Raw genomic sequence first — 14,412 nt, forward strand, 5'->3', positions numbered from 1 at the left:
TATTGGGACGGAGAACTTAGAGTAAATCTCATTTGTTGGGGCACTTCCTTCTGGTTGCGAGTTGCGCTTTCTCTCATGGTTCCTGTTGCTGGCTTTATCACCCTCATGTGCTTCCATAAGTGGTTGGTTGGCTTGCTTGGCACACTTTTTTTAGCTACGATCCGATAGTCATCCCAAAGCGTATAGCGTTATGTAATAAGGAAGACCTTTGCCAAAGGCTGGTTGGGAGAAATGGTCAGCTCGCGGTTTAGGTCGTGCTCGGCTAGTAAATCCTTCTTGAAAGCAGAAGATGCAATCCGATCGTCACATCCTACAATGTTAGCTTTTTTCACCTTGAATCTCTTTATATAGTCTTGAAGAGACTCATCATGCTTCTTACGTAGGTTGAATAGGTGGTCAGATCGCCAAGTAAGAGGTGTACTCCTTTGTGAAGACGAGTGCTAACTTTTTAAAGTTGCTGGCTGACCTAGGCAGTAAGGTATGGAACCAGTCTTGAGCTACTCCTCACAAGGTAATTACAAATACCATACATATCGGTTGTCCTCAGGATTGGAATCCCCTTTGAATGCGTGAAAGATGGCGTTGTGAATCGCCTTGCAGGGACTGCCTGCTCGATCTCATTAGTGAATGGAGTGGAACTCACTTGGTCTATCTCCTTGCGCAGGGCATCCCCAAAGTCTCTTCCATCCTTTAAGTCTCGAAGTCGGTCATTCACGAGCTTCTCGACATCTTCTATTCGCAAGGCTAGTGGCTCAAGTTGGTGTCTTCCATGACACTGGCATCTCTGATTGACCTCCTCATTGGGTCTCGGGGGATGATATCCTAGGTTGTCCTGTGTACGCAGTGTATTGGTGGACTGAGCTTGCCAGGAATTCTTTATGGCTTGTTGCCAGGAATTGGCTCTTCCAGAACGAGCCGGTGAGCATCTTTCTTCATGTATCTCATGAGAAGGATTGCAAGGTTGATCTCCTTGGGAGCCTAATCTCGCATGAATGCTTCTTTATAAGCCCAAACCTCTCGTGCACATTGGTCCTGGGACCTAGCCTCGAATGGAGATTTGATCTACTTGGGCTAAAGCTCACTAATGCTTGTGACATGCCAGCGTGCTGGGCAGTGTGTTCTTGTCCTCTTCCTAGTCTTCTGGTTCCTGTTCGACCTACCTGGTACCTCTCAAACTGCCTACTGGTGAGTTCCTCCGTCCTTCTTTCTTACCATTGGATCCAAGGCCAAGGTCTCAGACTAAGTCAATCTGCCTGAGGAGCTATCTAACCAGGTTATTTTGGTCATCTACTACTGAGGTCTGCTATACTGCATGGATCAAGATGAGAGAATTGTGTGGAGCCTAATTGCACGCAGGCTAGGGTTTCATTGGAGGTGTGCGTGGGAGCATAGGTCAAACACGATGGCAAATGAGGGAATGTTTGTAGTTGTTCCACAACAGAGCCAAAATTTGCAGCGGTGCCAAGATGGCTATGACTGGCAGTTGCTACATCATGCGAGATGTGCCCCTAGTCCAATCGCAAAGCTATGAGGGAGGTGGCTGCTAAAGCCGGTTGCTAGCCTTTGTTGTAGCAAGGTGGTGCTGGTCGCGAGGCCGCAAGGAGGCGTGTGGAAAGTGGTGGCACAGTGCACTTGGCTACAGAATATTCTCCCACGTGTCATCTTCTTATTGATCACCAAAGTATATGTTCCCACAGCCACGCCTATAAATACACCAAGCACACTTGAGCCCACTCGACAGCCTGAGTAATTTTTCTTTTATTTTAGGCTTAACTGTTGTTGATGAACTATCATTCAAATCTCTAGTTCGCTTTTGAATTTTATGTTTTTTTTTTTTCACTTGAACTTAACTTTCATGTTTGACAATCCCACTTCCTTCAATTTTGTTAAGGAAACTGTTAATTTGTTGACGTGGAACAAGTAAGCCTCATTTTTGAATTACTTGTGAGCTTTGTCACGTGGATAAATAAATTATATATATATATATATATACAAAATTTTCTTTTTGGAAAAATGTTAAAACAAAAAACAAAAAATAAAAAAATAAAACCAAACTCCACTCTAAATTTGTATTTTTGACTATTTTTGAAAAATATATATTATTTGTTTACCACGTGAACTGATAAAAATGACCTCGTAAAGTGACCTTTAGAATTTCATGTGGTCTTATTTGATGGCCTTTTGGATGGAAAGTGAATGTGTACATTATCACTTGTTTATAAGTCTAGATGGTTTATCGTAATTTTTCTTTGTTTATTTTAGGACTCAAGATCCGACATTGGAAAAATAGCATATACTAATGATTTAAGACATCATGGGCACCCTTCAATTACAAGTTGATTTTTAGGGGCAAGTTCTACCCATGGATTCTTAACAGTTTGGATGGTAAATCCACAAAAGTGAAAATTTTCAAGTGTCATTTGTGCAATTTCCCCTACTTTAACTATGGTGCCAGTGGCAGAGTCAATGGGGTCAGACGACCCTATGGCAGCCCTAAAAATGGCTTGGAGGTCCCTTGTTGGCCCTTGGAAACCATGGGAGACGACCTCATGGAGAAGAAGATGCAAGCTGCGACGGAGAAGAAAGAGGGAGGAAGAAGAAGAAGACAGTGATTGATAGGGAGAAGAAAGAAGGCACAGCACAAACACAAATATATTTAAAAAAAATTAAAAATTTAAAAAAGGAAGAGATGTGTTAAGGGTTTTTTTAAATATTTTTATAATTCTGTTGAGTAGACCTATAAATACTAAAAGTATACATAAATAAAGTAAAGATATCATTTATCCTTTGAATTGAAAAGGAGCTTTAGGTCAAGGGTTCACACCCATTGTGCTCTTTTTTTTTGTAATATTCCAGATATTTTATTATTTGGGTGGGTTTATTTATTTTTTGGGTTATTTTTAGGTGTGTGTATTTATTATTTGGGTTGGTGTTATTATTTTGATAATATTTATGGTTTACATAATACATATATGGGCTTGATTTATTGAATAATGTTTTTGTTAATTGTAATAAGTTTGGTGTGTTTTTGTAATTTTTTTAGCATTGTTTTCCTCTTAAAAAAAAAATCAGAACTTTAACACTATAACCTTATAAGATAACAATTCTGAATCCGCCACCGCATAGTGTTAGCCGTTAATAAACATGAAGTACAAAGTCTATAATCCAATGGTTGATGAAAATTGCATAGATATACATGGAGAGTATATATTACATATGTAATATCTATGCCTATGTAAGCCAGATGGATAAAGATAAAAAATAGAAAAAAGACAAAGTTTCAAATATATGACCCTGCACAATGAACCCATGAATAGTCATTGTATTAATTCGATAAAATAAGTTTTGGTTGGGTGAATCAAGACAGAGACAAAAAGTGGGGTTTGACGGAGACAACGGCTATAGCTCCATCTAGCCACCTAACCTACTTCAAATCTGCCCGGTTACTATTTCTCCTCCATTATTTATATTATTTCCCTTCCTATCATTTTCCTTCACGCTCACTCCTCTTGAATCCTCTTGTTCTATATCAGAATATAAGATCTTGGGCTTCATTTCGAATTAATTTGGGTTGGATGCTCCAATTCTATCAGCGTCTGCACGGCTACACATTGATAGTGTTTTATTTGGCTTTGATGCAAAGCGTATGTTTTGATGTTGCTAACATGGATGACGAGGACGATGGCTGAGAGTTGGACTATGCAGCAACAACGATAGTATTGCTGTGGTCAGAGATTGATGTTCAAGTACTTTAGCATCATATCAGTCATGATTCTAACAATTTTGACTCTGTTCCTTGTGGTACTGCCTCTGGTTTTGCCACCACTGCCGCCGCCACCGTTAGTACTTCTTTTTGTTCCGGTTCTGATCATGGCTGTTCTCGTTTTAGTGGCGCTTTCTCCTTTGCCGCGAGTTCCAGGTCATATGGCCGCCGTTTCTGTTTTGATATGAGTATTAATGAAGCAGCTTTCTTCAACTTTTCGTTTGTCTGGAGGTTCGGCCAAGCTCCCCCATTACTCTCTCTTTTTATTTTTATTTTTTGTAAATATATTAACGTGAGATTGGAACTTCTTTTTTTTCTTTTTTTTGGTTGTGGATTCTGTACCTGTGAATTACAGTCAATGAAGATTTCTTGAATGATAATGCTACTGACTCTTGTCTCTCTTTGTTTAAGTCTCTAAATTCAAAGTTATAAACATATTTAAGAGGTTGATGATCACATGTCTTTCTGGAAGTTTTTTCCGTACCACTCTTCTTTTGTGAGAAGGAAGGAAGCCAAAAGATAAAAGGGGTTGAAACTCAAGAAATCCACTGCACGAATCCTGTCCATATCTCCATCTCACACAACTGAAGAAAAGTGTTTCAAGAGCCTCTCCAGATTAATTTTTTCCAAGTTTTGTTTCATAGATTAATTTCTCCTTCATTTATCTCTCCTCTTTCCCACTACTCTATCTCAGCACTCTTTTTCATCCCTCCTTTCCCCACATGTTTCCCTATAGCATTAACGAAAAAAATTAAAAAATAAATAAAGACGAAGAGGTGGCCTACACTCTTACCGAATCACCGAGCGAGAGAGGTTCCCATTAAAATTTCCAACAGCTTTCCCGAGCACAATGGAGTCAATTTTGTTGAAGATAACCCAAATTAATTAATGAAATACTAGTGGTATAGTTAAATTTAGAGAGACGGGTTATCGGCCCACTATTAATAACACCAATATTGTTCTTAATTTAACCATTTGAAAAGCTCAATAGATGTGGAGTTTTATCACAAAAGGCCTCGGTTATATTAGTAGTGGAACCATTAATTATATCTTGTATTTTATTTAGTCAAGTTTCCAATATAGACTTATATTATTCAACATGCCCATCACGTGGGACCACTACATAGTGAGCCACACATGGAGCCAAGTCAACATCGAGTCAAATATTCTCCAACACGTTAACACCACATATTGGGTAAGGGTATGGGTAAACATTTTAAGCCCAACATGTGAACACCACATATTGGGTAAGAGTAAAGGCCCAGGCCCAGCTTAACCAACCCGCTCCGATATCAAGTTAAATTCAGAGAGACAGGTGTGGGGGTTTTTTCATTTCAGCAACCTGACGAAGGAGCTTGAGGTGCCGTAAGAAGAAAACGAACAGAAATTCCCCAAGTATCTGAGTTCAGAAACCAAGCTCCTAAAAGAGTTTTTGAAATGTTTGATGAAACCTTAGAAAAATACCCTCAGATTCTTTTCACCAATAACCAAATAAACATGATAGATTAATTAATGGCTTAGCATGAGAAGCTTGTGGCATGAGAGCTAAGCTTTCACAACTTTAGCAATTTGAGAGAGAGAGAGAGAGAGAGAGGGAGAGAGAGAGAAGCACGAATTTCTTACAGAAAACGAAGGTTTGGAGTAGGGCAAAGGAAAATTAGGATGATTTCTTCCTAACAGAAAGATGAAACAACTAGAGGCGAAAATTGAGTGGCTTGAGTAAAATTTCCAGTTTGCTTGACAAAGCTTGGTCAGGCTCTGGATGATGATTTTGCTGGGTAGAAGAAGCTCCCTTTTATAGGCACAAAGAATCCCTAATTTCATCTAACCTTCTTCTCCCTTTTCGTTGCTCTTTCCCACTTTATCCTATTTAATGCAATTTTCCTATCCAAGGCGCATGGGTAAGGAGCCCTTTGTGGTTCCAAAGTTTTGACACAACTGGTCTTCTCCATAAGGGTGAAGCGCCACCTGCTTTCCCTCTGGTTTTTCAAGATGGAGCTTGCAGTGGAAAAGAAGATGGATAGAGGCTTTTGTCTGATGAGTATTCTTCTTATACTCATGGGTTTCCGTTGGTCTCTGTCATGGCTTCCTATTTGACCATCTTGGAGACCTAATAACGGTGGAGCACAGTGACAGCTTTTCTACAAGTTGCTGGGCTAGGCTTGTGTGCAATATTGGGCTGTCGACACGTTATTTCCAGCGCTTAATGGGTTTTCGTCAAGCTGCTGGGAATAACCTATTTAATTTTGCGCATTTTATTGATGCTGGCTTTGTCTAAGTGCTATGGTAGACTATTAGATATCCTCTTAAGGCATTGGATCATTTTCTCCCCTCTCTCATGCTAACCCATGTGTTTGGGCTCAAGAAATAGGCTTGAGTTTTGGAGCTCTCAAGTTGCCCAAAACTTCCATTTCTTGGCTCATCAATGGGCCCCATGAAAGCTCGTTACCATCCATATCACAACCTACTCAAGCAAGCCTCGAGCATTTGCGTGGCTTGAGCCCACTTAAGCTTGTAGTGTGGCCATATGTGAAATAATGATTTCCTGCTTGGCATGGCATGTCAATTGGTGTGCTTGAATTTTATAGTCTTTGAAAAGAGACATAATGTTTGACAAAATAATTAGCATGAGCTTGTAGTGCCAATGCCTTTTATAGGCTCACTTTAATTCTTAGCGTGATAAATTGCATATTTATTTGGCATGGCACGCGGTCGTGACTCGTGAAAGCGTGCATGATGAATTCCACATGCTCCAAATTGGGTCTTTTCTTAATAAGGCGTCACATTGGGCCAAGAATTTATTTGGGTCCAATCCTGAATTTTTTGGGCCTCAACAACAGGTCATCGGCCCACTAACCGATATTGTTGCCAACTTAACCACCTACAAAGCTCAATAGGTATGGGGTTTTATCACAAAAGGTCTCGGTGATATTAGTAGTGGAACAATTCATTGTATCTTGTATTTTATTTAATCAAGTTTTCGATGTGTGATTTATATTCTTCAACATAATAGACACCTGACAAACATGCATGTGATTAAGTTGTAGACAATATTAATATTGAGTTTTTCTATTTAAACCCTCACGTCTCTTAGTTCACCCCATTTTCTAAGTTCACACCAACTTCTAATTCAAATTTTCATGATTTCTAAGAAAATCTCACTATCTTCCCAAACTATCTCTAAATACACACCTACAAAAAAAAATAAAAAATAAAAAACTTATCAACCTCACACACCCCACAAAAACTTAACATGCATGTTAGTGTTTTTTTTTTAATATTTGCATTTCAAAATGGTTTTGATTTTGTTTACCTCTGCATATGATCAAATATCTTATCAAAAATTGCATTCATGTGTGGGAATTGGTGGTTGTATTTCTGTGTGTTTTGCAGCACCTACCAAAAATAATCATTTTATTATTCCTGTGAAATCATTCATGTGTGCAGTGGCGGAGCCACCTAAAGACCAGGGCGGGCTCAGGCCCTCTCTCATTTTTTTCATTTTCTCATATTTTTACTTCTATGTTTGCTTGTTGGAGTAAAGACTTTTTTTTTCCTTTCCTTCTCTTCCTCTTTTGATTAATTTAAGCTTTGTGAATTCCCCTTTCCCCTATTTTACATGTCTAAGTAGGGTATCTTAATATTGGGATTTATGAACATTTTTTGTATTTCTTCTCTCTGTTAAAGTATAAATTATTAAATTTTGAGTCTTTGATAGTGTAGATGATGAGATTAATATTCAACCATGTTAAAATATAAAAGTCAGGACAATTATGATCGTAATAAATGGATAAATTATTAATCAGTATGAAATGATATTATTAACTTGTTAACCCGTTTAGCACTTGAGGACTCCTATTCGAATTATTTTTTAATTTTTTGTGAAAGGACCCCTCTAATGTGAAATCCTGACTCCGCCACTGCATGTGTGTGTTGAACATTTTTAATTGCTTTTCTAGGCATGAAATTGTTAGTGTTGTGACCAAAGCTAGGAAGAATGTGGAGAAATTCAAAGTAGGTGATCGTGTAGGAGTTGGGGTCATAGTGGGTTCCTGGATGAAATGTGAGACCTATGACCAAGACTTGGAGAACTACGAGCAATATTTGCCTATAACTCACACGATCACTACCGAATAAAAGTATTTCATCATATTCTCAATAATTCTGAGAGGAGTCCCAAATCAAGAAATAATCTCACATTATATACCTTAATTGACGATCCACAAGTGGTGGGGTGTCTGTATAGATGTACTAGGATTAAGTATTAAGTTGGATGACCTTTTTTGTCCTTTTACATAATAATAAAACTTAAGAGCTTAATGATTTAAGTATTTGGGTGAACAAAAAAAAGTGTGAGGTTTAAATAGAGAAACTCTTAATATTTGTAATAGTAGGTCGTGTGTCCTTCCCTTTGAAATTTTAACATGATATCATAACGAGGTGGTTGATTGGACTCGATTGAACCTGAATAAAAAAACATAGGCATTGTGATACCACAAATCCCACAGAGAAAATGCGATGGGAAGATTTAGAGCATGTTTGGTATTCAACTTGAATCCAACTTTTTAAATTCAAAAACAGAATTTGAGTCCAAAAAAAAAAAAAAAAAAAACATGTTTGGTAACCCTATTTTTAAAAACTCAAACTCAAGAACAACTAAAACAACACCCCAATTATTAAAAATTAAAAATATCTGTTTTTTCAGTGTTTTTTTCTAACAACCTACAAGTTCTCAAATTTTTAAGATTTGAAAACAGTTTTTAAGTTGCATACCAAACAAGTTTTTGAATTTTAAAAATAGATTTAAGAATTCCATGTTTTAAAAAAAAAAATCATAATTTTTTAGTTTTCTTTTTTGAGTAAAATGCCAAACAGGAGCACTTAGGTAAGTCCGTCCTATAAGCAACTCAAATTCAGCTGGCACTTTTGGACGAGGCTATTGGTCATTATACAAAAGGTATCAGACCGAAATGGCCCAACCCATTTCCAAAGGCCACAGGGGGCCATGCGCCAATTGGATTTTTTTTCAAAGATTACAGTAATGAGTACATGCGGTGGAAAAGACATGCATGGTAGAGATTGTGATAAGGTATGATGTGAGCGTAGAAAACCATATTGTAGTGTACGAATGAGACTAATAAAAAAAACCATATTATAAAATAGCATAAATTTCAAAAACTGCCATTATTATTAGAACATTGTTTGCCCCAGCACCGCGGGAAGATGGAGACAAGTATGTAAGACACGGATGAGCCTGCGTACTCAGTAGAACAAAAATTATGTTGTATATCAAAGTGGTTATTATAATTAAAGAAAAGGTATATGTTTGTAGGGACAGAAAACGAAAGGATATGGTTAGAATCATTCCCTTTTCTCATACTTTACGTAAGAGTAGGGCTGATAGTTATATATTTGTGGACGAGAGAGAGAGAGAGAGAGAGAGAGAGGAGAGAGAGAGATGCATTGTATGTTGTAGGAAAGTGTTATATATGTCAATTGTCAACTTGGTTCATTATCATTGCAGTTAAAGTAGCATATGAAACCACAAGGTGTGTTGCAGTTAGTAAACTGACACTTTCAGTTGGCGAGTTACATGGTGTCTCAATAGTAAAAATTTGAAATTCGTTGGAAGCACTTTGTGGTCAAAGATAAGCCAAATCCCCAACAAGGATTAATCCCACCTTTCAAATATTGGGACACCTCGTGGTATTTACTGAAAAAAAAGCAGCATATGCAAAATTTTATCAATTTAACACAGGGACTAACTACAGTGATATAATATGATTGAGGAGAAATTTCACAGTACAAAATTTCAGACATGATTAAGCTAACAACTCTATACATAAGTATTTAGTGGTGGGGCTATAATCAAGTACCCTACCTTCCTCGCGCAGAAAGCAATTAGAAGGAACCGCAATCCGTCTTCACCCTAAATTCCAAAGCCCGCGAAAAAGCTAGAGATTATCAGGAAGCTTCTACAATATTCCTTATGTAATTAAAACTTTAATGAGTATTGTAGAGTAAATGGCTCTTTCGTCGAGGAGGGACCAGCTTGAGTCTTCCCTGTTACTTGTTCAGTTTTGATTCAATGAACTGCAAACCTTTAGAAACATAAAAACAAAATAACTTTAGATGAGGTTTAGGGATGAATGCATGCATGTAATGTAACTCATTATTAGTCTACTTATTCAGCGCATGCAACGAAATATCTTGTGAATCTTTAAGCTTTCAAGGAGCTGCTATTGGTAATTCAAAAAGTAAAACAAATACATCATTGGCTGCTCGAGGGTATAATTTCTGTTCGATGTTTTCGCATGCGAGGAGCGCTAGATAATATATTTTTTTTGAAGTGCCAATAACAACTCTCGTTCATTTTGATTTAAAAGCCACCTTGTCAACTCTCCATACAAATGCAGAATCTAAAATAATTGAGATGAAGATGGAATTTCAAAGATCCACTGGTTCAGCCAGAGAATTTCAAACATGGAAACAGAGAACAATTACTTGTCTTAGGATCTAATCACGCAGAGGCGTGCCAATTTGTATTTTCATTGTTTTTTGTTTCGCATTTTCGTTGAAAATACGAATGGCTGAAATTTAAATCTAAGAGTTGAGTATTGTGGTGGTGTTTTAATCCTCACCATGGGGAAGAGTTTGTCTTCTTCACTTGCAGCCCACTGAAGCGACATGACAACTATGTTGTCGTCATTTATTTTAACTGAGTGCTTGGTATGTTTTTTCTTTTTTTAATTAATAAATTTATAGGACGCTTTCAACTTAGAGATGACCAAGTGCTAGTTGGTTCCATGATATGTTATTCAACATTTTTTGTTTGGCTGGCTCATAATACCATTTCAATCATGAATGTAACACACCACTTGAGTGATCTCTAGGAGAGAAAAGTGAGAAAAGTTTTAACTGCCGCTCCTCTTGGGGTCGGTGGCCTCCATCCCTCTCCTCTTTCACTTTCCTCCACTTCTTACCCTCCCAGACCTTCCCCTCCCCTCTCCACTTCTGCTCCTCGCCTATCCCCGCCAATCCCTCTGTCTTGGCTGAGTTTGGTGGCTGCTTGGCTGTCTTTGTGATGTGGTGGTAGATCAGCTTGTATTTACTTGTTTTGTGTTGTAGTTTTTAGAGCTATAATAAGTGTAGGAGTTTGTTGCGGGTTTCTTCTATACTTATATTTTCTACTTATAACAGTTAAAAAGTTGTAGCTTCAGTTGTAGTTTGGTGCGTTGAGTTATATGTCTGGTCTTTCCAGGCTTGTGACCAGTGGCAGTCGTACGCCTTGGGCAGAGCAGGCAGTTGCATACTCCAATTTTATCCAAAACAAAAATTACCCATATACAAACAAACTTATGCCTATCCAAATTCAACCCACATGCGACATGTGTAATGTGAGCCAAGCCCACTCAAACTTTCTCCTTAAAAAACACAATAGAAAACAATATAAGTCCCTATTGGCCCAGTCGACATTCCCCGCCCATGCCCACTTATACTTAAAGAAAACAAAAGAAGCAGAGCAACCCTATTGAATTTAAGAGAGACCAGTTTAAATTTAAATTGTGTTGTTTTGTTGCATTACATTTACTTGTTGTTTTTGTTTTTTGTTTTGTTTTTTTTGGTTGAGCTGTTATTTATGTATAAAGATGCATATTTGAGGGTAAGGCTCATTACAGCACCCGTGATTAGGTGTATCTTTTTACGTTTATTAATGAAATTCATTCGTATCATCGAGTTTTTAATGCAAGCTTCACCTACTTAACTTTTAAATTCCTAGATCCGCCACTAATTCCAGCTTTTTAGCTGGAATTTATGTGTGGCTAAGTGAAGGTACACCTTGTGCGCTTACTGTTGCTGGTGGACTCTTCCGTATTTAGATTAACCACTCATGGTTACTATGATTTTGTATTTGTATTAATTGTATGTGGTTATTTATATTTGTATTGGTCCTTATAACATAAATTTTAGGTCTAAATTATGAATGCAGTCTATCATTTTTGTCTTAAAATAAAAATATAAAACCTCATGGATTAATATATGCATTTGGGAAAATCCCATTGTGCTTAATATAAACCTTATTACGGTGGATAGGCATTGGTCCTAGGGTTTTGGAAGTCTTGGGTGAACTCCTAAAAGTAGCCCTTGATAATGTGTGAACTAAATTTGCTCATCAATTAATGTGCCCCTACATATGTTTATATCTTACATATTTGTTGGCTCAAACTTGAAATGAATGAAAGATTGCGACATCATTTATGACAAATGATTTAGATATATATGAATAGTGAAAGACTTTTTTTTGGTTCGGATGGGGAGATGCTTAAAGTTAGTAACCTTTTATTTTAATTTTTTTGAGATGGGGGAATTAAGGTACGTCAACATTTTGACAAATAGAATGACGGCGAGCTTTGTATATGTTTTGTTGTGGAACCAAATAGAATTTTACTCATGTTTTTCTCGTGTTTGAATAATTGGGTCGAAACAAGAATTATATTCTAATTTGACCTTTAATTCAAAACCAGCACTTAAGCCAACGCCTTAATCACATGGTTTACACAGAGGATCGAAATGCTTTTGGAGATCTTCATTCTTTGAATATATTCTTTTATCAACGTGCGATGGGAGGGAATTCAAATCAGCAGCTAGGAATTTAAACAAGGAACGCCACACTTAAAAACAAAAAACAAAAAAAAACAAAAAATCACGGTATTAAATAAGAAGGGGGCACATGTTCATTGACGGACTTATTAAGACGTAAGGAGGTGCAAATGCACCTCTTTTTGCCGAAAAAGCTATTGTAGGGCTGCCATTTCATTGACTTTAACCTATTTCTATCTAGGGGCTGCATATAAAAGGACAAAAGGCTTTTAACAACAAGACTTTCTTTCTTTTATAACAATTGTAGATTATTTGTAATGCTATATTTTTTTTATGACTTATGAATGACATTGGTATTGTTTAAATTTTAAGGATATTTGATTGCCAATTTTTTTTATATAAAGCTTTCAACATTTCAAAATTGCACATCCGCTAAAAACTTAATGGGTCCACCAGTGCACGTGTCCTTCCTCGGTTTATGCTTTCTCTACCATTTGATTCAAATTGTGGAATATTCAGAAGAAAAATATCACTAGATAAACAGTTAGTCATTCTTTGAATTTTAAAATGAGAAACAAACATAGAAATTAAATTAAAGAAATATCAATATTTGGACATCAGATGTACCTATATATAAAGAGATAACATTAGATGTATGTAGTTATCTTTTTGGCTATGCAAGCCAGAAGACAAAGACAAGAAGAGAAACATAGAAAAAGAAAAAGAAAAATACAAAGTGTCAAATATATGACCCCGCACAATGAACCCAAAAATAGTCCTTATTCATTAGAATTTAGATGTAAAATAAGCTTTGGTTGGCTGAACCAAGACATAAGAGAAAAAGATTGGGGTTTGACGGAGACAAAGGCTAGCTCTAGCCCCACCTAACCTAATTCTATCTTCCGTACTCAACTATTTATATCATTTTCCTTCCCATTTCCCATTTCCCTTTCACTTATATTCTGGTCTTCCTATCTCATACATATAAATCACGCCATCTCTTGCTCTATTTATAGAGAGCATTTTCCCACATCGGAGAAGTCAAGCCTTGCAGCACAGACACACAGTATATAAGATTTGGTACTTGTGCATCTATTGTTACTTGATTTTGAGTTGAGTGCTCTAATTCTATCGAAATCTGTTATTTCTTCGTGTTGTTTACTTTGGTTTTGAAGCGGATCATACGTTTCGATGCTGCAATTATGGATGGGTGTGGACGCTGCATGAATTGGGCTCATGGGTGGTATACGTTCCTCAAACAGACTCAACAACATTTGTGTGCGCAGGGCTTTGATGTTGAGCAACTTTAGCGTCATATCAATCATGGTTTTGACAATTTTGACTGTGTTTTTGGTGGTACTACCGCTGCTTTTGCCGCCACTGCCACCGCCGCCGTTGGTGCTTCTCTTTGTTCCTGTACTGATCATGGCCGTCCTCATTTTACTGGCGTTTTCTCCATTGTCTCAATTTCCAGATATGGTTGTCACTCCTGTTTGAGATTAGTATGGATCAACTAGTTTTCTTCAACTTTTCATTTGTCTGGAGGTTTGCCGATGTTAGAAAACTTAGAACCCCTCACCCTTAATTTCTTTTTCTTTTTTCTAAATATAGAAATTAATGTAAATGGAATCAACAGTAAAAAAGTAATATAAATTCAAACCTTCTTTTTCGTATTCTTGATTTACGTATGTGAATTTTGTTGGCTTCAAAATTCTTTTGGCCAATCACACGAATTATCTCAAAATAAAATAATCAACAACCAATTGTATTTAGGAGTAAAGTCATCATTCTTTCATGTGAGTTCTTTGCCCGGCATGCTAGCTATCACGGTCGTTGGCGGCCGTGATAGCTAAGAGGGTGGTATGGTGGGGTGCGCTTATAGATCTGACTTCGTCAAATGACTTAGGCCGAGTTAGGAACGTTTCCTCAGTTGTTGGGTCCTTAGCCTTGGTAACCAATCTACTTGTGTTGCGTTGTGCTGGGTAGACTGTCGTGCTCTGTCACGGCGTGCTCGGTTGTCAATTGATCTCTCAAGCCCTCTTTGAATC

The sequence above is a fragment of the Prunus mume genome, linkage group LG8, assembly GCF_029339155.1.
Source record: "Prunus mume cultivar Tortuosa linkage group LG8, ASM2933915v1, whole genome shotgun sequence".
Taxonomy (NCBI): Eukaryota; Viridiplantae; Streptophyta; class Magnoliopsida; order Rosales; family Rosaceae; genus Prunus; species Prunus mume.